At 39.1% G+C, this 24,308-nt stretch overlaps 1 protein-coding gene across 1 annotated transcript in view; it reads left to right on the top strand.

Annotated features, from left to right (window-relative positions):
• The window catches only part of LOC127632243 (cilia- and flagella-associated protein 299-like), a 150,757-nt gene that overhangs the window by 74,445 nt on the left and 52,004 nt on the right, over window positions 1-24,308 (top strand). The gene's annotated exons all lie outside the window — the stretch shown is intronic.

Genomic DNA, 24,308 nt, shown 5'->3' with positions numbered 1-24,308 from the left:
TAATTCCATAAGGACAAGAACAAAATCTACACTGTCAAATTCAGGGGGGAAGCCCCCTTTCTAATATACACCTTAAATTCGTGCCTACCATCTGTACCGGGGCAATTCAAAATGTCAAATCATCGAAACGTCAACAACATTGACAATAAGTGTGATATTTTTGTTTGGTCAATCTTTGTTGTCTCCTTCAAAAAAGTTTGTTTGTTTTATGATTGTAAATAGGAATTTTTTTTATTTATTGTAACTGCCCCACTTAAAACTGCACTACGTAAGCATTTTAGATTCAAAATGAACAAATTGCCATTATTGATTGAGTATATAAGTGTTCAAAACAACGTTCTTATCTCGCCCCGATTCACGATGGTAAGCCTTTAAAAGTTATTAGCATTTTGAGCAGTCTGGTCGGATTTGGCAATAAATTATTGGCTTATGTCGTACATCCTTGCATCGTTACGTCAGGCCCGTAAACAGAGCAAAGAAGAACCGGCTGTCTCGTGTTCTGGCTGGAGAAACTACGTTCAGTTCAGTTCAGTCATACACTTGCATAGTTCAGGACAGCACTGCATTAATCTGGATGGATGTACTATATCAGTTATCCATTTGGCAAAGTTGTTTACCTGCTATAATGCTTGGATACATTGTCTGGTAGGGTTGTTGAAGCTAATATTGCTTGTCATGCTTGTTTCAGTCGAACATTGCTTGGGTGTTGACCGATCGCAATGTATCTACATTGTCGGGGGAAGTTACTGTGACTACGTTTTCTAATATTTATGACTTCTGAAATGGGCTTCTTGTAACTGTTATATGGCATATTTAAACAAATAATTTTTATATTTCAAAAAGTATGTTTTTCCCCTTCATTATTGAATCCTCATAATTTTTTTTACTGTACAGTGTTATTGTGTGCATTGCATAGACATACAGTACTATTGTAGTATGGTGCACTTGCATGGTCATCTTAGGGTATACAAATAATATAAAAATAATGAAGTCTTCCATCAAACTCATATCAGCCATATCACAAGTTTCAACTCTTAAATTGATAAGTGCAGTACAATACAAACATTAATTGTATATAAAATACTTGAATGATCATATTAAAATATACTGGAAGTGATTGAGGTGATTGAGGTGATACATTTCCTATGTAAAGCTCTTTAATTGTAGTGTTAGAAAAGCAATATAAGTGTAAAATGCATTCATTCAAAATATGTAAATTGGAGTGCTTTTTTATCTAAGCTGAAATTGGTCCAAAACAATTTGACTTTTTTTTGTTTATTGTTGAAGATATGTATTTATCATACAACAGTTTCATCATTGATGAGTAGTAATTCACTCAAAAAACAAAAAAAAATAGCAATGTCCAGTAGTTTTCGACTGAAATGTTATTGTTCTTACATGTAACATATGCAGTTACATTGAAGAGACATGTAAGGAAAAGTAGGAACCAAAACAGTAAGCCCATATAAATGCACTAATCATCTGCAAAATTTAACAATATGATGATTCAATATGACCTACGTGTTCGACTGTATGTAATAAAGGTTGTAACAGTTTGATATAGAACCTCGTCAAAACATCTCAGATAGATATCTTATCACCATATGTCATGACTTTTGAATAGATGAGACTTTTGTCCAAAAAGGCTTTGTTTCATTTAATAAGTCTGGGATAAAAATATCTTGTTGGGGGATTTCAACTACTAAGTAGGTTAAATGGTTTATTATATCTGTTTCACCGGTCAAATGGTGGAAGCAATACAGAATTCTAATAAATCTGTGTCAGTGCAACTCAAGAACAGAGAAATAAAGGAAAAGTGTAATGTAAACTCAGTTATATTTGTTCTGGCTAGCATGGAGCAAAATGTTCATCTGCACTTACCTTGTCACAACCAGCTACAAAACAAGGGTTTTACCTGTCCCTCTTGTAGCAACTCCAGTGGGATGTGTGACTTTAAGATCAAATGAGGGTCAGACAGCAAGCTGAGCCTGTGTCTTCTAACAGACTTTACCACTAATTGTTGACTTTGTAAACAGTACTATTTTAAAGCCCCAATTCAGAGTTTGGGACAAACCAGTTGAGGCATAAGGAGTACAGCTTGTTCCCCTCGTGGAAAAAAGTATTCATAAATGACAAGAAAAATTTATTTTTGTTTATAAAAAATCAATATTATGCTGACAGATCCTCACACCCCCTTTTACATTTTTTTTTCCATTCACTCTAATGTGCTGCATTTGCTAAAAATCGCATTGAAATAGTGTTTATTTTCTCTACCCCCACTTGATTTAAAATTAAACTCATGTGCCTAATACTTTTTCTCTCAGAGGCTATGTGAGGAACAGGTAAACCTAATACAGCTTGAAGGCTTGTCTATGTAGGTATGTTTCTATTACAGAAATCTATTCCAGCCATTTTTTTCTTATTAGAGATTAATTCATAAAGCTGGACATTCCTGCTATTGACAGTTATTTTTCTTACCATCTGCAGAAAATTACGTTTTTCCATATACAGTAAGGATAAATCTTTCAACTTATGTTCAGGTGTTATTAACACTTTATAAAGCATGACTTGCATAATAAGGAACATACATTCCAGAAACAAAATTTACAGTATAGTTGCTGGTTGATGTTTATGGTTTTCTGGGTCAAATTCTGTCACATTTGCAAGTTGTAGTATACATAATGAACCTTCAGTGTAATTGTAAATCTAAACAGGTTTGGTTGGACTGAAGCTCAAGTGATAAACATGATAAAACAGCTTTGAAAAATTCACATCTTGCACATCAGGGAAACTACTGAAACATCTTAACCTAGATAATCTATGCTGTACTCATTTTGTTGTAATGTTTTCTGGACCTCCCTGGAGCAAGCCATTTTGAATCTTGAGTTTTTGCCAAATATTTCCTTGGAGCAAAAAAAGGAGATTGTTAATGTCTGAGGAAGTATGTCAGCCTGGCTACTCTAGCTAACTTCAGGCTTAGCAAATGTTATATAATGGATAAAAAATATATATGTATGTGTATGTGTATATATGTGTGTGTGTGTGTGTGTGTGTGTGTGTGTGTGTGTGTGTGTGTGTGTGTGTGTGTGTGTGTGTGTTATTATTATTTTTTTTTTTTTTGTGGGAAGGACAGAAAATTATACAATGTACACAATGTTTGACAATTTGATAATTAACTGAATATTTAGTTTCATATGTTTTGACTAGATTAACCATATTATACCTTTAACAAAATTAGGTTGTGTGCTACAAAATAATATATACTCACTGAGCACTTTATTAAGAACACTATGGTCCTAATAAAATGTCCGATTTGGTCTTCTGCGGTTGTAGCCCATCCGTCTCAAGGTTTCACTTGTTGTGCATTCTGAGATGCTATTCTGTTCACTACAATTGTTCAGAGTGGTTATCTGCGTTACCATAGCTTTTCTGTCAGCTTGAACCAGTCTGGCCATTCTCTGTTGACCTCTCTCATCAACAAGGCATTTCCATCCACAGAACTGGCGCTCACTTGATGTTTTTTGTTTTGCTTTTGGCACCATTCTGAATAAATTCTAGAGGCTTTTATGTATGAAAATCCCAGGAGACCAGCAGTTACAGAAATACTTAAACCAGCCCGTCTTGCACCAACAATCATGTCACTGTCGAAATCACTGAGATATATTTTTTTCCCCATTGTGATGGTTTATTTGAACATTAACTGAAGCTCCTGATCCATATCTGCATGATTGTATGCATTGAACTGATGCCACACATTTGGCTGATTAAATAATCACATGAATAATAGGTGCACAAGTGTACCTAATAAACTGCCCAGTAAATGTATGCACTGTGCTGTTTTGTAATCATCATCATTTTGAATGTAGTCTTTACTTTGATGAGGAAAGATACAGACAAAAAAGTCACAGTTCACCTTCTGTAAATCTGGCAACACTAGGAAAAAATGTCTGTGATTGCCAAAAATTAAAATCACTGCCCCCATTGGCCAGAGCTGGAAGTGTTTTTGAAAGTATCTTGGCACATGTGAGCTCCAGTTTTTGGGTAAAAATTCCAAAGAGTGCTGCCAAATATGAGTAGCATTTTTAGTTGTAAATCATGTCAACAGAAATGCATATTTTATTAGCCCAACCCTCTAACCCAAACCTAAACCCTGAATCCCTAATCTGGTCTACAATGAAGTTCATCTGAGGGACAACGACGGGTTTGTCAATAACATATCATGAATGATCACGTGTGATTATGACTTTATAAATGCTTGTTCCCCGTCTGTCACTCACTCGACGTTGTGCCGATGAGTTGACACTAGGGGTCGCTCCTGCGGAGCCCAGACATCTCTGATCTTGAGAAAAGGCCAATGAGAATTGGCGTGTGGAATTTGCATGCCACTCCCCCGAACATACCGGAATAAAAGGAGTGACGCTGCAAATGCACATCAGATATCTTCTTCGGAGCCGAGAGAGCAGTCATAGAGCTGAATTCCTCTGCCGTTTCATTCATCTCTCCAAGCTGTTGGTTCTACGGCACTTTCTAGTGGTTCTCCCCCTCGCACACTATGTTGTGCTGAGCACACACTCCTGGGCACTTCAGCAGCAGAAAAAGAGATCACGGAGTGAATAACTTTGTTTATATATATATATATATATATATATATAAACAAAGTTATTAATATATATATAAACAAAGCCTCTGAGGCACCCAGCCATGGCAAAAATCCGCCCCGATGTGATGGTATTTGCGGGCTACGAGGACGAAAATCTTCCTCCCCATCCCAGCCTGTTCCGGGAGCGGTCACAAGGAGCCAGGTAAGTGCTTTGATGTCTCTAGACTCAGCACCTCGAGCTCAGGTCCAAAGGTGTCCACTCCACTGCGGTAAGAGGAGAGAACACCGCTGCCTTGCACGCAGAGATTACTTCCCTTCTATGAAAGGACACGATAGAGCCTGTCCCTCCAGCCGAAGTGAAGAAGAGGTTTTACAGCCCCTGCTTCATCGTACCTAAAAACCAATCCAAAATCTGTGAGTTCTGAACCGGGCTCTGCACAGACTCCCACCGAGATGCTCACGCGGAAACGCATTTTAGCAAGCGCCTGGCATTAGGATCGTTTCTCGGCAGTAGACTTGAAGGACGCGTACTTCCATGTCTCGATCCTTCCTCGACACAGACTCTTCCTCCGGTTTGCTCAGGCACCTCAGCCGCTTGGGGCTTCGGGTCAACTGAGAAAAGAGCGAGCTCGCCCCGGTTCAGAGCATCTCTTTTCTCTGTATGGAGTAGACTCGGTCTCAATGACGGTGCGCCTCACCAACGAGTGTGCGCAGTCAGTGCTGAACTGTCTGCATGTGTATCAGACAGAACACGTGGGTCCCACTGAAATCCTTCAGAGGCTCCACGCCACTTGGGTTGATGCATATGAGACCACTTCAGCACTGGCTAGAGACCCGAGTCAAGAGACTAGCATGGCGCCACGGCACACATCGCGTCCTTGTCACGCAGGCTTGCTGCCGCTTCTCAGCCCTTGGTCAGACCTACGTTCATCACTCAGGCCAGGGCCCACTCAACCTTGGTGCCTTTACGGCCTGATGTGGTTTCTGTTCGCTCAGTGGTGTTCTTCCCAAGGTGAATACCCCCAGAGATGCGCAGTAGGGTCTGTGCTTTCCTTTCTGCAGGAAAAGTTGGAGGGACGGCTGTCCCCCTCCACCTTGAAGGTGTATGTAGCCGCTATATCGGCACATCGCGATGCAGTGGAAGGTAAGTATTTAGGGAATCATGATTTGATAATCAGGTTCCTGAGAGGCGCGAGGAGGTTAAACACCCCCAGATCATGCCTCGTTTCCTCGTGGGACCTGAAGGACCACGGGGAGCTCCCTTCGAGCCCCTTGAGTCAGCAGAGCTAAAGGCACTCTCTCTGAAGACCGCCCTCCTGACGGCGCTCACCTCCATCAAGAGGGTAGGGGACCTGCAGGTGTTCTCTGTTAGCGAACTGTGCCTAGAGTTCGGTCCGGCTTACTCTCACGTCATCCTGAGACCCCAACCGGGCTACGCGCCCAAGGATCCCTCGACCCCTTTTAGGGATCAGGTGGTGAACCTGCAAGTGCTGCCCCAGGAGGAGGCAGACCCAGCCTTGACATTGCTGTGTCCAGTGTGCGCTCTTCGCATCTAATTGGACCGCACGCAGAGCTTTAGAAGCTCCGAGCAGCTCTTTGTCTGCTTCGGCGGACAGCGGAAGGGAAGCGCTGTCTCCAAACAGTGGATCGCCCACTGGGTTGTTGATGCCATCACTATGGCTTACCACGCCCAGCATGTGCCGCCCCCTGCTGGCCTATGAGCCCATTCTACCAGGGGCTTTGTGGCTTCTTGGGCGCTGTCCCACAGCACCTCTCTAGCAGACATATGTAGAGCTGCGGGCTGGGCAACACCTAACACCTTTACGAGGTTCTATAGCCTCAGGGTTGAGACAGTTTCATCCCGTGTGTTATCAGGTGACACAAACAGATAAGTTTGGGTCAGCTGGCCGGGAGTATCGCTTGTGCATAGCACCTTTGCCTTCCCTTGAGGCGAAGACTTGCGCTCTTTCCCCAGTTGCGTTCGCAGGAAGTGTGAACCCTGGAAGTTTTTCCTCCCTAGCCTAGCGGCAGTCGAGTCTTTGGAGAGGCTCGCTGCCGCCCCGGTACGGGCGTCACTAGGCACATGTTCTGAGGTAAGTGCTCCACATGTGCTGGTTGTCCCCTTGGGCAACCCCATGTGATGTATATCCCGCAAAATGGTTTCCCTACCGGTAAACCACGTCTTCCTTGGACAGAGGGCCCTCCGCCCCTGGTCGCCGTCTTTGTAATAACTCCTCCCCCCTTGGGTAGGATCTACCACTTCCGCTCCTAACCGGTAAGACTGTGTGTGTATTCCACCTAAACCCCCCTCGGGTCCGGGTGTGGTCTCTGTGCCGTCCTCCTCTTTGGAGGGACACCCCCCAGCTTGGACCATATATTTGGCCCCCTGCCGAACGATTTAGTTCCTTTTACATGGGAGAATAATATATAGAAGGCCCCGGCTGGGCCAGCCAGTCCTTATACTTCTGAGCAGTTAGCCGTTGCCCTAGGTGCAGGGGACCGCTTCATGCCTGCCAGTGTGTTGGAGGTAGTTATGCGATGGCTTGCTGCACTGGCTACGAGGCACACAGACGTCTGTCCGTCTCGCACTGCCAGTCTGCATAACTCGGTTCAGCTCTTGTGGGGTTTTCCATGGGGACCCCAACTGTCAACTCATTGACACAGTTTCGAGTGAGTGACAGACGGGGAACGTCTAGGTTACTGAAGAAACCTCCGTTCCCTGATGGAGGGAAGGAGACATTGTGTCCCTCCGGCCACAACACTGAACCAACCGCTGAAAGCGCCAGGTCTTTGGCTCGGCTCCTCAGTGCGATACCAGATGTGTATTTGCAGCATCACTCCTTTTATACCCGGATGTCTGGGGGAGTGGCATGCAAATTCCACACGGCAATTCTCATTGCCCTTTTCTCAAGATCAGAGATGTCTAGTGTCAACTCATCGACACAACGTCTCGTTCCCTCCATCAGGGAACGGAGGTTACATCAGTAACCAAAACTTTTTTCACTCTGTTACAGGCACACTGCCATGTTATGATATCGAAACACTTTTACTCTAATGCATCATTTGAAAAACTATACATTTTAACGCTTCTATGACAGACACCTCTACATTTACACACTTATTCCAGCTAGCTTGCACGTTAGCTCACCTGATAGAGTGTTAGAATTCGGACTCCGAGGACCACGGCTTGCGGTCAGTCCAGCACGAAAGATGACATGTAAGACGAAGGTGCCATTGAAGCGATACTAACTGACATGGTTCCTTCAGAAAATGTGCTTTTTATGTAGCATTTGTGACAAGGACTTTATTAGTTAGGTTTATGTTGCATTTGTGACAAGAACACTATCGGTTAATATCAGGTGTTGGTTTATGCTTTTAGGACACTATTGGTTAGGTTTGGGATAAAGTTTTAGGTTAGAACATTTCGTTTTACTCATTAAAACTAAAGTTCACCTTGATTACAACATAATTTCACTCACTATTGGTGCCTCCTGCTGGACAGTTCACTGGGAAACTGCAGCCAAAGTGTAATACAGCATGTAATTTTTTGTTTGCAAAAATGTTTCCATGCTCACGTCAATTTCAGAAAATCTAGCTGAGGAAATCATATGTGCAGACCCTTACTGTGCATACCTTGGCTAATCCTCATGTTTAGTTTGGTTTAATGTAGCATTTCACCTCAGGTGTATGAAATATTGCATTACCAATGAATCCTTCCACAATCTTTTATTACATCTTTTTAAACCCCAACCCTTCACAGTTTGAACTCCGTCTTTGTCACAAAACATACCTTTGTCATATGTATCAGGTATGTTTTGCCCACCATTTAGTGTACAGTCCATATGTTTGGAAACAGACGGAAAGTTATATGAAGTTTAAATTACACATGTCGGTTGTACCAACACAGCGTCCAATGAACGTCTCAACTTGTTTTAAATTTGCTGATGTAGAGTTTCACTGAAATGTTTTTTTTGTCCAGACAGGGAACAACTTGGACTGAAAAAAAAAATTAAGAAAATGCTACTGTCATTTAACTTCTTATCAGTTCCATCCACTAGAGCTATAGTGTTTTTGAGTCTTGAGGTTTGTGTTATCTCTCCCATCAGCTGAGCTCATAAAGCACTAGGCTCAGCCTACGTTGTACTTCTCCTCGCCTGTGTTGCGAAAGTTGCCCCGCTACCAAAAGTCACACACAAACAAAAGGTACACCTGGATAGCTTTGGCATTATTTACTCTGGGTAAGAAGTTAAGTTTTTTTTTATCAAATTCAGGTCACACCTGTGCTGGATGCCTGAGGGGCTCCATTGTTGGGTGGTACACATTTGAAACTGAAGGTGCTTTAACCCCTAACCCCACCCTCCTGCTATTTGTTTTTGCTTTTTCGCCAATGATACAATGATGTCAGCATTCGTGGCCTCTTTAATTTCACAGGCAGTTTTTATTTATTTATTTATTTTAACAAGTTTTTCTCTATAGTTTGAATTTCATGATGGAGTTAAGTTATCTTGGAATTAAGTGCTTTGTGGGTGGTTCTGCAGTGTAGGCAACCTCAGTAATACTGTTGATAGTGTGTGAACATACTTTATAGATAATATTTGACTTCATGTTCACACATAGTAAATGTTGGTTTGTGGTATTGTTCCTTGTGCAGAGAAAATAACTTGTATTGCAAGTCCTTGTCAAATCAAATTTTGTCTAGTAATTTTAAAAGCTGGAGCTTTTGTTTAATTGAGATGTTTAGATTCTGTTAATTATATTTAGTATTTATTTGAAATATTTCTGAATAAGCTAAAATATTCTAGTTGTAATGAGAATGGAGACAGAGAAAGGGAATAAACAGAAACTGAAATGAGATTCATGTAAGTAGGTAACCACTCAAATCTGCACTAGTTGAGGATAAAATAAAACAAATAATAAAGTGACGATAATGAAACTAATGTACACACTCGATTAGAGTAACGGTGCGTCCAAAACTGTAGCAGGATTCTACGCCATTTTGTAGTGTAAGTAGCGTGAGTATTATGTTTACACTAAAAATGCAACAAAAAGAAGTGTACTATGAGTACCCGGATGATACACTTCTTCAACCTTCAAAATTACGTGTGGAATATTGGACACTTTATGCACTCAGCGCTCGCGGCTTGCCGTAGATAGTGGAAGGGACAGAGTTACCTGGCTGTGTTGAGGGTCTGACAAAACAATAGTAAACAATAACAGTAACAAATAGCGAACACCAGTGAAGACAGCCCCTTACTGAATGTAAGCTGAATGTTTTAAAATCACCCTACGCTGTGTGAATGTTTATTATTTTAGATATACTGTAAGTGTTATTCTCAGTGGCAACACATCACATGTGTTTAAACCGTCACTTCCTTCAGCTGTTAAATGGCGATCACTTCAGTGTAGTAAAAAAATGTGTTCCATTTGATATGATAATACACTTTGAAAATGTATACACTTCATGGCTGAGTGCATAGTGTATTCTGTCTGTCATTTGGAACACAGCCTAAGTGAACTTGCACACTTGTGTCATAATAAAAGTATAAGATGTCAAAATCGTACAAGTTGGCTCATACAAAAATGCACAACTTTTACTCCCATGTAACAAAAAGTAAATGAATCAATGAATGTTATTAAGAATTTTCCTACACATAATTCCTAACCTATACCTAGCCATAAAGGGTAATCCCTTCTCCAAAACTCTATATTTCCTATTTTAATAGGAAAATAATTTTTGTTTACCTCGAAAGAAAAAAAAAATTGGGTTTGGAACGAGACTAAGGAAAGGGCATTACAGGTTATTGACTTAAATCAGTAATTTGCATTGTTGGATAGGAGGCTAGTTAAAATGTGATGCCTGTATTGAATCGATTTGAAATTCTGTATGAGGATTGGTTGGTCTCTATAGTGAATTATGCAAACTTACAATTTTGCCATCTTATACCAATTATTAAGAGTTGTCATGTGACAATGTTGGTATTTTTACAAGAAATAAGTATTTTATTTGTGAATACAAGACTATGTTTCTATAAACACAGTACGCTCTTCCACAAACAAAAAAATTGGGTTTCTGAACCTTGTCAGACCATGTGAAGACTTAATAGGTGGCACTTAGGTAACAAACAAACCATTGTGATTTTTATCTTTAAATATACACTTATCTGAGTCTATTTTCACCTGCTAATGAGTCTCTAATTACCCCTGAACAGACCTAGTTCTCTTAAGTAAACATTGCTGGCATTGCTCGGGATAGATAGCAGAATGTTTTCTCCTTTCCGTAGACTGCCATTTCGTAAGATGAAAACATTGTTCAGAAATTCTTCTGCTTATTGTTATACCAAACCTGAGAGAAAGGCATCTCGGCTTTGTGGTTTTTCTTGTACAAAGCAGGTGCTTGTCCTCTGTCCACAGACCCAGCAAGCTCCTTATTGATAAGTTGCGTTCATGTTTATGAGATAGTGTGGTCAGTCATGCAGTTCAAAGATCACATTAAGCGTAGAAATTAGTGAATTTCCCAGCCATATACCATTACAGTGAGTGTGTGTGTCCTGGTCAGTCGGCCCTTTGTCCTTGTCATGGCCAGTAAAAAAAACAATAGCATGTTGGTTTCAAAGCACTTGACCAAAGGTGGAGGTCCCTTAGAAAACAGTCACGCAGAGCTATCATGTGACCTCGCCTTGAAAGCCCCACAAAGACTTTCAAAGGATTGAGGGTTGGGGTATCTGACCCCCCTAAGTTTGGACTCATTCATAGAATAAACAAAGACATCTCTTTGTAAAATGAATTTAGATATGCTTGGTTTTCTATTAAGGCTTTTCCATTTTGTGTGTTGACACAAAACACTTTTCCTACACCACTGACTAAAAATTTTAATGAAATGAAAATGTTCTCATAATTTACAAACCCAAATTACAACCCCTGACAAAAATTATAGATTCACATTTAGAGGATGTTCACCCAGCTTTTTTACTTTGTAGCAAATAATCAAATCACAAATACAACACAAAGCTATTTTTGTTTAATAGCTGAACATTCTGGATTCGTGAAACATCCCTCAAACAAATTAAATTACATTAATTTGTTTACATTTTTTCCAGATCAAGTTATGGAATCACTCAATATTGAGGAAAAAATTATGAAATCAACAAAATAAATCACAATTAGAACTTTGTTGCTTCTCCTCTGGCTTTTATGATGGCCTGAATTCTTTGAGGCATGGACTTTTATGCACTATTGAAAAACAATATTCTCCATCAAGCTGGTTCCAACTTTCTCGTATAGCAGTTGACAGATCAGCTTTGCAGAATGGAGCCTGACATGGACCAATTATTTCAATTTCCGCCATACATTTTCAGTCGGATTGAGATCTGAACTGTTTGCTGGCCATGTCATTGAGTTGATATGCCTTTCCTGAAGAAAGATTTAACACTCTTTGGCAAGATGCATTATCATCCTGAAAATTACTTCACCACCAAATGTATTTTCTATCGATGGAGGGAGAATAGTGTTCAAAATGACAATGTACACCTGTGCATTGACTGTTGAGGTAATGAGTGACATCTCCTCTGGTCCTTTACCTGACATGCAACCCCATATCATAAATGACTGGGGAAATTTGATTGTTTTCTTCAGGCAGTCATCTTTATGTTTCATTTGAACAGCACCAGACAAAAGTTCCAGCATAATCGCCTTGGCCAATGGAGATTCGTGATCCATCGCTGAATATCACTTTCATCCAATCATCCACAATCCATGACTGTTTCTCTTTAGCCCAATGTAGCCTTGTTTTGTTCTGTTTAGGAGTTAGTGCTAGTTTTTGTTTGGCTTCTCTATATGTAAATCCCATTTCATTCAGCTGATTTCTTACAGTTTTATCACAAACATTGACTCCTATTTCCACCCATTTGTATTTCATTTGTTTTATTCTATATTTTTAAGGCATATTGCTTTGAGATTTCTATCTTGCCACTTTGATAGACACTTTGGTCTACACATTTTTGTCCTTTTATAACCTTCCCATTTTGTTTATACTTGCACCAATTTTTAGACACAGCTGACTGCGCACAACAAACCTCTTTTGCCACACTCTGTGTTGGATTTACTTTTGGAAGGAGTTTTATAATCTTTTTCATTGTTTCAATTGACTACTCCCTTGTTGGGACCATGTTTTCTTTCAATTAGCCAAGTCCAACAGCTCGTTAAGGTCTGTATCTGTAAGCGCTCTCTTTTAAATGCAGACTAATTTTTATTTTTTAACTTGTGCCAGTATTTGTTTTAGAAATGCAAATTACAAGGTGACTCCATAATATTTTCCTTTTCTTGATCTGTAAAAAAAAATATGCCATTGATTAAAATAATGTAATTTAATTTGTTTGAGGGATGTTTCACGAGGGATGTTTCTAGAATGTTCAGCTATTAAAGAAAAATAGTTTTGTGTCATATCTGTGATTTGTTTATTTGATACAAAGTGGTGGTGATTCCATAATTGTTGCCAGGGGTTGTACTTTCTTCCGTGGAACACAAGAGATGTTTGAGACCTCGGTCACCATTAATTTAATTGTAAAGAAAAAAGATGCAATGAAAGTGAATGATGACTGAGGCTATCATGTCCCAAACATTCTGCCTCACACCTCCTTTTGCATTTCAGAGAGTCAGTCTTACTAAATTTGATATTAAAACTTGATAGTGCATGAATTATAAGTTTTGGCTGAACCATCCCTTCAATATCTAAGATCATAGAGAATAGTGGTATTTGGGGTATTTTAACCAAAATACAAATGACATGATGTCTTTCCTGCTAACTGGATAACTGGAAAAACACGTCCTTAATGGCTTCCTGTCGCCTGCCTCTATAATGAACAGCTGCAAGGGTTTCTGACCATCTTCTTAAAAATGTGCTGGAAGGTTTTTAAAGGAGATGAAACAGGATACACTTAATATAACTTCTAAAGTATCTGGGTTTTGTTCCTTTGCTTGTTGTATTCTCCAAAAAGTCTCAAGGTTGCATAATGTCTCCAGTGTAATATTTTTAATCTGGGTTCACTATCTAAAAGATGCACATCACTGATAAGTCTTTCATAACAGAGTTTTTACTAAAAGTGTTTATGATCTTGATTGGTTCACAATACATATTTCTATTTCACTAATCATACACATTACACTGAAAAAAATGTGTAGTGGGGTTTTCTTAAAAAAAAAAAACCTAGGAAACAATTCCCATGCAGAAATTGCTCGATAATTTAACAGACCATATTTTCAAGTAGAGGCTACACACAATTTTTGCTGGATTTAATTAGAAATTCACAAGTAAAATTTACTTTGCAATACTCTATTTCAAATAAATTTTATGCACTCTTTGTCCATTTTAAATAATGTGCACTGAATTAAACCATGCATTTAAATATTTATTTTTTAACATGTACCACATGACACACCACGTGCTTTTAATGCATGCTATGTTTTGCTTCAATCATGAAAGAAACAAAATCCAGAGATGTGCATGTAGACCTGAACTCTTATGCTGCCTTCACATGCTATCAGAATTACCATAAATACGAGTTTCCCAATCAGAAGTTGCACATGAATGACCCCCTCAAGTTGTAATTACGACTGGGAAACTTTTGAGATAATTGAGTAATATGTATTATGGTGTCAAAATAAAAGTTCCTCAAGAAATATGTATGAATGAACCTGGTGTCGTATATGTTTCCTGTTCTTTCCGACAACAAAGCACGTGAACACGACATACTCGTAATTACCACTTCAGAAGTGGGAAGTAGGATTATGAAGGTACATGAAGGCAGATAATCTTTTTGATCATAAACGGATAATTTTTTGTGAAAAAATTAACTTCAGACTTTACAAAACAAGACGTTACAAAATCAACAAAATAAAAGTTGTATAAATCAACTCGCAAACAATGAAACCATGCAAGCTCATTATTTATTCAAGCCTGGTGCATGCTGGGAATAGCTGCTTCAAAAAATAAAAGTACATTTTACTTATTTTATTTACCTGTGAAATTTACTCAAATTAGCAAAAAATAAGGCAATTTTTTTATTTACTTTAAGATTGATATATGAATTATGCATTTTAAAGATAATAAACAATCATAAATAGTATTTACATGATTAAATTGAGTGCAAATGTAGAATTTACTTTTTCGAAATAAAATTTTTTCAAGCTCACACTTAAATTATCTTATTCAGTATAGAAAGTTCTTCATCTTTTCTGCTATATTTAAATAATTTTTTCAGTGTAGAATTGTTTTTGTCAAATTGTGGTTTACACAAGTTCACTGGTTATGCTTCATGGGTTTTAATGAAATGCAGCATCCTGCAGTTTTACTGTTTATAGCTGTGTTGCCGTAATAGTGTGATCTAATCCTTACACCATAAATCAGAGGACTCCATAGTGTTTAGCAGCATTATGGAAGACTCGTGCCATTTTCAGTTGCCATATTTCCATCATTTCCAACACATTCCATTTCACATTCACCCAAAAGCCTCTCCTTGCACCTGTTTATCAACTATGTTGATGGAATTCTCTCATTCACTTTCCGGCATCATGATGTTGTTATTCCTGATACTCCTATCCACAGACATAATTTTTCAGCATGACACATGACATATGCTCTCTTTACTTGTAAGGAACCATTTAACCTCTCTTCGCTGAAGGGTTCTTGGCTCTTCTTCCCAAGGAATGTACACCTGCTCTATCAAGGCCTTCTTTTTCCTTTCCGGAGCTTTATAGAGTGCTCACATCAAATATGAGCTGGGCATTGTTTCATTGGCTGAAGAGTTCTAAGCAATAAACACATAATGTATGGCATGTGAAAGTACTTGGGCGAGAATACTTGGCTTGTAGCTGTGACTTAATTCATGTTGAGCAGTTTGATAGTTCAAGCGCTTCTTCATAATATCACATCCCATTAAGTACATTTACATGCATTTCGAAAGTTTGATTTCAGTCGGACTAAAACAGTAATTCAGTCAGGACACTGCCTTCAGATGAATACTTCACTTTTAATACTTGAATAAATACAAGGTACAGAGGTAACAGAACAAATCCAGCAGTAATATTACAACATTGTAAAGAAAGTTTTTAAACATTTTGACAATGCAATATGGTGCAATCCATTGCATAATAGATTAAATGACAATTCATTGAACTCAAAAGACTGTATATCAAGTTGAAAAATCAAGAAATAGGCACAATAATACATTGAAGATGTGATCATTGTTGTCTTAGGGCATAGAGCAATGAAACAGATGTACAGAAGATCAATAGGCAAAGCTGCCATACAAGAAGTGGAGCTGGGGAAGGAGAAAGGTGTGAAATGCAGCTTGCATCCATGCAAAGGAAAGGCAGCAATCAAGAAATGGAGGACTTAGAACTGCTCTGATAAGTTTTTGAATTGTATTGGTAGACGTCATGATCAACTGAGCGTCCGCTGATTGCAGCTTGACTAATGTGACTTGCCTGAACTGAAGCTAGGCTTGATTTAGTCTTTTTTTATATATCATTCAGTTCCCTGTCTGTCACTCACTCGACATTGTGTCTATGTTGTGACTCTAGGGGTTCACTCTTGAGAGCCCTATCACCTTTGCTTTATTCAGAAAATGCCAATGAAAATTTGTGAGTAGAATTTGCATGCCGCTCTCTGCCCCGGACATACGAGTATAAAAGGAGATGGTGTGCACCACTTATTAAGACTTGTTCTTCGGAGCGGAGCGCATGTGTGTGTTCGTCCCATCACTTTGCTGTCTGCTGGAATTACGTTGCATATCAGCAGTCACCCTCGCACGTTCCAATGTTGTGCTTCCCCTGGGCGCTTCGGCAACTGAATCCACAGGTGTAAAAGAGTATATTCTAAAAGAGTATATTTCCTCTAAAAGAGCTCGCACAAACGATTGCCATTGTTATCTCTCCCCACAGGATGGCCACGAAATCTGTCTTGACTGCTTGTGTCACCAGCACGCCGAGGCAGCTTTCTCTGCAAGAACATACCCGTGAGAATGTTGTGGTCACGGCTCTTTTCCTTCTTTGTGAAGCAGAGAGCCACTGTGGCTGCTTCCCGACGCAGTCCGCCTTGGGTTGAAACTCAGACGGCGGGGTCAGTGAGCACAAATTCTGAGGAATGGTCTTTGCGCGCCTGCTTTTATACCGATTAGCTTCACGCCTAAAAGGGCGGGGCTTAAACACCATAGCCAATTTTAGAATTGGAATTATTGTTGAAAGGTTTCAATTAGGTCATGTAGAAGGACACTCCCCATAGCATATGCTTAGTGATGCAATGTCTCGTTCCCCTCGTCTCAGGGAATCAAGGTTACATGCAGTACCGAGACGTTGTTGGGAATGGCTGACCATCCAACTGGGAAATGCAATTACACTCGAGCAAGCTTAGGAGCTCACAAAGCACATTCTTTGGAATCTTCTTTGTTTTATCAATACATAGTGGCCTGCTTGGATGTGTGTTATTCCACCTGAGCAAATACTGCACACCATTTCTCCCACAAAACTTCAACGAGAGGGCCCTCTCTTTCTCTCTCTCTCTCTCCTTCTCTAACCATACTTTATGCTAATGTGATTACATCTTCAAAATCTTTGCCATTTTAAACCAAATCAAGGAATGTCCATTAAATGCACCTTTGCAGAGCTTTTTCTTTACAAGGTATTATGAACTTTTTGTAACATCCTCACAATGAATTATTGGCATATAGCACATGTATGGACCAATGAACTTGGTTTATTGAAAGCCTTGTATTTTCAAAATATTTGACATGCCAAATTCTTCCCTTGTTTTCATTTTGCTGTACTATATACTAGGTGCACAGATGGATTGCAAGCTTCAACTTAGGCTTAAGAATTGTTTCTCCTGCCAGAAAGCTGAAGGGTATTAAATTCATTTATTTAACCTGATATGTTCTCCACTGGAACAGAGAATTTCTGTACATTAAAATCCAGGCAGAACTCAGATGTAGGTTTGTTCTCGCAGTCGTCACATACAGTATATCACATATATAGCTATTGCCCTGATGTAGTCACAACAAATGACAAATCATGCTTTTATTTAGGTACACAAAGTTTTTCCTGATTTATTTTGTTCCTCTGGCTGGCTATTTTAATTTTGACTCATCTAAAAAAAAATATAAATTATCTGATGGTAGATCATGTTGTAGATAATTTTGTGAGCAATTAATATTTTTTCAGAGACAAAATAGTGATTAGGATTTATATACTTTGACACCAAAATGTATTTTGTTTTCATGATAAGTAGTTACAATTCACATATTTTATTTGTAAATGTGTCAGACACTCCAATTTTATTTAACTGTATTCCATGAATTTTAATGACACACTGTAGGACCTAGAGTGCAATTTTCATGACAGCGCAAACTGCAAGTGGCCGTGAGTGGGAGTGTTTACGCTATCTCTGGGTGTTTGCGCTCAAACTGTGGGTGTATTAATAACAATACGTACATTCTCTATAATTTAAAGGAGCGTAAATCCAAATCCTGATGAGAACCACATTTTCCATGCATTTAAAAGGAGCATGCCACTGTCATTGAAGTGAATGTCTTGCATTCAGCAGGGATGCAGTTAATGCTCAAAAGATCCAAAGTCCATATTTCTTTACTTCTAATTCATTGCATACAATCTATTTACACCACCGACTAATTTATGAATGTGCTGTTTTTGATTATATTGCTGGTGCTTCTATATAATAGGACACAGACGATGCTGGAGAACTACCTCAGAATTCAATTGCACTTGACGCAGCCCATTAGCTCATTGCACGTGCAATTTGACCAAACACTTGCGTCTAGTCAAGTCAAGTCATTTTTATTTGTTTAGCGCTTTTCACAACACACATAATTTCATGAAAAAATTATGCTTTAACAGAAAAAGCTGTTAATATAGTTAATATAGTAATGTGTTCGTCATAATAGTGCAGTTTATTAAAAATAAAAAAAACATGATTGTAAATTGTGCCTTAAAATATATATAATAGAAAATAGCAAGCTTAAAGGAATTGTTCACCCAAAATTTTTAATTTGCTGATAATTTACTCTCAGGCCAGAGTTTCTCTCCTCATCAAAACAGAATTTAAAGATTTTTATTTTTAGAAACAAAACAATTCTTATATAATTTTTAACTACACATTTTCGCTTCCGTACATCTCTGTGATGCGTGCTCATGAGTGGGATGATGTAAGCTCATTGGTAAGGTCACATGTCATGTGGAGGAGGAGGCAAGAAGCACGTCATTGTTTACAAGAGGAGCGCTGTACAAAAGTTTAATTGTCTTGGCTGTGTAAGTGTATTGTTCAAAATGGTCATTTGACGTGTATCCTGGATGCTTCAACTTTCAGAAACCCCAAAGAAAATGCATGCCGAGAAAAATATTAACTTTTCATCGTTTGCCTATACATGATCTTGAGCTGTTGAAGGTCTGGCTTATCGCAATGAACCTGGATATCAATACACCCTGTACAACTCCGTTATGTCTGCTCCCCCACTGATCATTATCAAGCCTTTACACTGTCTTTACAAGGTCCAGCAACTAGTGGACATCAGTGACATTCCAAGCGGGGGAGGTTAGCTGCATGCCAGAGCAATCTTTCCCCCATAAGAAATGGACTCAAAGCCCAGAACAACAGACCTTTCTTCACTTAATTATAGACAAACTGTCTATAAATTCACATGTATATCCCCAGGACATTGTGTATAGGATAATTACTGTCTTGTAAAGTGTAAAGTTTTTTGTACTGTATACTGTTTCATGCATGACTTATGACAGGACTACCAGCTAATGTAAAATTATTTAGTATCATGTTTCCTACCAAATTAATCCTTGTGACATCCTGCTCAATGGTGTGTGTGTGTGTATATATATATATATATATATATATACACACACAGTGCATCCGGAAAGTATTCACAGCGCTTCCACATTTTTCCACATTTTGTTATGTTACAGCCTTATTCCAAAATAGATTAAATTCATTATTTTCCTCAAAATTTTACAAACAATACCCCATAATGACAACGTGAAAGAAGTTTGTTTGAAATCTTTGCAAATTTTTTTAAATAAAAACTGAAAAAACAATCACATGTACTTATGTATTCACAGCCTTTGCTCAATACTTTGTTGAAGCACCTTTGGCACCAATTACAGCCTCAAGTCTTTTTGAGTATGATTCTACAAGCTTGGCACAGCTATTTTTGGGCAGTTTCTCCCATTCTTCTTTGCAGGACCTCTCAAGCTCCATCAGGTTGGATGGGGAGCATCGGTGCACAGCCATTTTCAGATCTCTCCTGAGATGTTCAATCAGGTTCAAGTCTGGGCTCTGGCTGGGCCACTCAAGGCAACACATTCTCACACCCCAACTCGTCACATACGGACGCTAGGGCAGGACCCCTTGGCGTCACTTATTGACGCGCCGGGTGTACCTTTGGCGTCATTTTACGACGCGTCCGGTTTTGAAACCTAAAAAAACAGTTGGAGGGCCATTGTAGCCTATTCCTTTTTATTTTTATTGATTGCGGTCTCGACTCTCAACCCATTCGCGGCGTGAGCTTACCCGAGACGTGAAATTTCAACGCTACACGCTCCGGTTCAGAGATATATAGAAGTCTATCGGACTACCCTGCGCATCGAAAAATGATGCCAAAGGTATACCCGGCTCGTCAATATGTGACGAAACTGCCCGGGGCGTCCGTATGTGAAGAGTCGGGGTGAGAATGTGTTGCTCAAGGACATTCACAGAGTTGTCCCGTAGCCACTCATATGTTATCTTGGCTGTGTGCTTAGGGTCATTGTTGTGTTGGAAGATGAACCTTCGCTCTAGTCTGAGGTCCAGAGCGCTCTGTAGCAGGTTTTCATCAAGGATGTCTCTGTACATTGCTGCATTCATCTTTTCCTCGATCCTGACTAGTCTCCCAGTTCCTGCCACTGAAAAACATCTCCACAGCATGATGCTGCCACCACTATGCTTCACTGTAGGGATGGTATTGGCCAGGTGATGAGCGGTGCCTGGTTTCCTCCTGACATGATGCTTGCCATTCAGGCCAAAGAGTTCAATCTCTGTTTCATCAGACCAGAGAATTTTGTTTCTCATGGTCTGAGAGTCCTTCAGGTGCCTTTTGGAAAACTCCATATGGGCTGTCATGTGCCTTTTACTGAGGAGTGGCTTCCATCTGGCCACTCTACAATACAAGCCTGATTGGTGGAGTGCTGCAGAGATGGTTGTTCTTCTGGAAGGTTCTCCTCTCTCCTCAGAGAATTGCTGGAGCTCTGTCAGAGTGACGATCGGGTTCTTGGTCACTTCCCTGACTAATGCCCTTCTCCCCTGATCGCTCAGTTTGGCCGGGTGGCCAGCTCTAGGAAGAGTCCTGGAGGTTCCAAACTTCTTCCATTTACGGATGATGGAGGCCACTGTGCTCATTGGGACCTACGATGCTGCAGAAATTTTTTTGTACTCTTTCCCAGATCTGTGCTTCGATGCAATCCTGTTTCGGATGTCTACAAACTATTTCTTGGACTTCATGGCTTGGTTTGTGATCTGACATGCACTGTTATCTGTGGGACCTTATATAGACAGGTGTGTGCCTTTCCAAATCATGTCGAATCAACTGAATTTACCACAGGTGGACTCCAATCAAGTTGTAGAAACATCTCAAGGATGATCAGTGGAAACAGGATGTACCTTTTGAGTGTCATGGCAAAGGCTGTGAATACTTATGTACATGTGATTTTATTTTTACTTTAGTTTTTTATTTTTAATACATTTTCAAAGATTTCAAACAAACTTCTTTCACATTGTCATTATGGGGTATTGTTTATAGAATTTTGAGGAAAATAATGTATTAACAATACAGGTGTGTGAAAATAATAATTCTGACAGCATGCATTGTATGCTATATTAATCAGAGCATAAAGGGGCTTAAACTAACCCCAATCATGCAAATGAGTCAGCTTCCAAACAAAGGAATATTTCCCACTTGGAAATTGCACCTTTCTCATTGGTCAAGCCAGACTCGAGAGGAGGGACCTCCAGCAGAAGTAAAAAGAGGCTCTTACTCACTCTCTTTCCCCTGACTCTCTTCCCTCTGCTGCTGTTTATGTGGGACAGGGACCATCCGGTCCGAGGTCGCAGGCAGGCAGGCCTCAACACCTCAAGCCGTGTTCAACTACCTCGACCATAGAGTCAATGAACACCACAGTTCATCCTAATGTCTTCATTCAACACGGAAGAAATTGAATGCAACTTGAACACCATCGACTCGAGGAACCATCATGATGTTCTCCTGTGACTGCATCTGGGCTCTCTCAATAGCCAAGGCAATTGCAAGTATCATACCAGTAGCTAACTGAAACTATGCTTAGTATAAGAGGTAAACCCCTTTGTAACAAAAGTTGCTTTTTAATTAAGAATTGATGGTCCTCTCAAATGGCCAAATGATTCTTTTCATAACTGCATTTCCCCTATTCTGTTCTGGTTTCATCTTACTTTCACTTTCCCCTTTCCCATGTATTTTGTGTATGTTTTTGTTTAGATTAGTTATGTGTTTGTATTTTAGTTAAATAAACTTTTGTGTACATTCTTGCGATTTGATTCTGGTCTGCTTGTAAACCAACGTAAATTTTAGGATTCCATCACAGCAACATGCTAAGAAAAAGTTATTTTTGTGTGACCAAAAAAAATATCCTTTCTTAGAATTGATAGACAATCGATACTGAGTGTTTGCTGAACAAACATATAAATTGATTGTAATATTAATTCAGCTACCTCAAGTTAAATCTATTAACCGATCCAAATGTTCATAATTAATTATAACGAGTTATGATTATTCATGTTTCCCTTTTAAATGGATGTGGTATAGTTTGATAAATATTCTCATCCTTGTTTCTTAAAGATTTTGCTTCAATGCTACATATACCTATATATGTAATATTATTGTCAATCAGCCATGAGAATATTATTACTCCAATAAGAGAATTCATCATAATTCTCTTATTAAAGCTAATTCCCTACATTAGAAATTGTGAGCTGATACAACGAGATGTTGTATTACGATTTTAATGGTGGAGAATTTTATTCAGGCAAATAATCTAGTCATTTGTCATTTATATCAATTATAACGGTTGTCAAATGTGACTGATTCCATTATAAATTTCCTTACATAGTAATGTAGAAATAGGTCTGTTTAATTTAATTCCTAGCTAACACATGCTGTTTCCCTTACAAATAATGGTAATTATTTACACAACACTTTAACCCGTGCAGTATACATTTATCATACCAAATTTGCTACATATATTGGTGTGAGAATCTGGGCACTTTAACTGATTACTGTTTATTTGTGCATTGTGGAACGCGCTGACGTTCATATGCATCAATGCAACTGTTTTCATTGGTGTTGAACAGATCACAAATCACTGGTGTTGGTTGCTATGGTGACGACAGTTCAAGGGAAGTCCTAAAGAGACCCTTCCGGGGCAATTTACCACACTTGCGCAACCTGCCAACGGCATATTGTAAAATTGCATAACACAACACTGCTAAACTAATCAGTTTGCAAACTTTCATTTTACCCCTGAGGATTTCAGAACATCGAAAGAAACGAAGGGTCGATATCTGAATTCATCGGCTATGCCCGTGCTGTTTTTCTAGCGAACTCTAGCGAGGTATGTGTGAAAACGTATTCATTGTCACGCCTCCCCTGGGCTCTGCACTTCCCTCAGTGCTCCGCTCCTCATCACCTGATTTCTAATTCACTGCCCCTGCACTCAATTTACTCACTCATCACTGCCTGCATAAATAACTCACCTTCATGCCACTTCACTGTTTCACTGTGTAAACCTTGTAAATCCTGTAAATCCTGTGAATCTCAGTAAACGCTCACACTTCCAAGGACATACAACTTGTGTGGCTTGCATTCCTAACAGCCTATATATTTCTGCTAAAGAAAAAGCACAAGTAGATAACACAATGGCATTGCTCCGAAATAAATGATGGTTATTTACTTCACTAATGTTTTTTTTATTATTATTTGGATAATTATTGATATATATATATATATATATATATATATATATATATATATATATATATATATATATATATATATATAATATTGTTTTGGACTGTTTTGGTTTGTGAATGGCGCTTGGTCTGTGCAAGTTTCTCTCGTAAACAATGACGTGCTTCCTGCTTCCTCCTCCACATGATGCGTGACCTTACTAATAAGTTTACGTCATCTCTCTCATGAGCGCACGACACAGAGATGTACGGAAGAAAACATTTGTAGATAAAAAGTATAAACTAATTCCACCATTCCTGATATTGTCTCCCTGACGAAGCATATATAAGGATAAAAGAATAGTCCCTAAAACTGATCCCTGTGGCACTCCATACTTAACATTAGTTTGATCTGACATTTCATCATTTACACAGACAAAGTGGTAGCAGTCAGATAATTATTAACTAAACCAAGCTAATGCATGTCCACAAATACCAATATAATTCTCAAGCCTATCCAAGAGAATTTAATGCTGTATGGCAGTGCTTCCCAACCTTTTTTCTGCCACAGCACACATTTTATTACTAAATAATTATACAGCACACCACTATCCCACATAGGCTAACCATCGTCAATATTTTTCCTTTTCAAGAACTTGTCCATGTGAAATTCTGCTACGC

The sequence above is a fragment of the Xyrauchen texanus genome, chromosome 3 (genome assembly GCF_025860055.1).
Source record: "Xyrauchen texanus isolate HMW12.3.18 chromosome 3, RBS_HiC_50CHRs, whole genome shotgun sequence".
Classification (NCBI taxonomy): Eukaryota; Metazoa; Chordata; class Actinopteri; order Cypriniformes; family Catostomidae; genus Xyrauchen; species Xyrauchen texanus.
The sequence above is the reverse complement of the archived record's forward strand: the minus strand, read 5'-3'. Positions and strand labels throughout refer to the sequence as shown.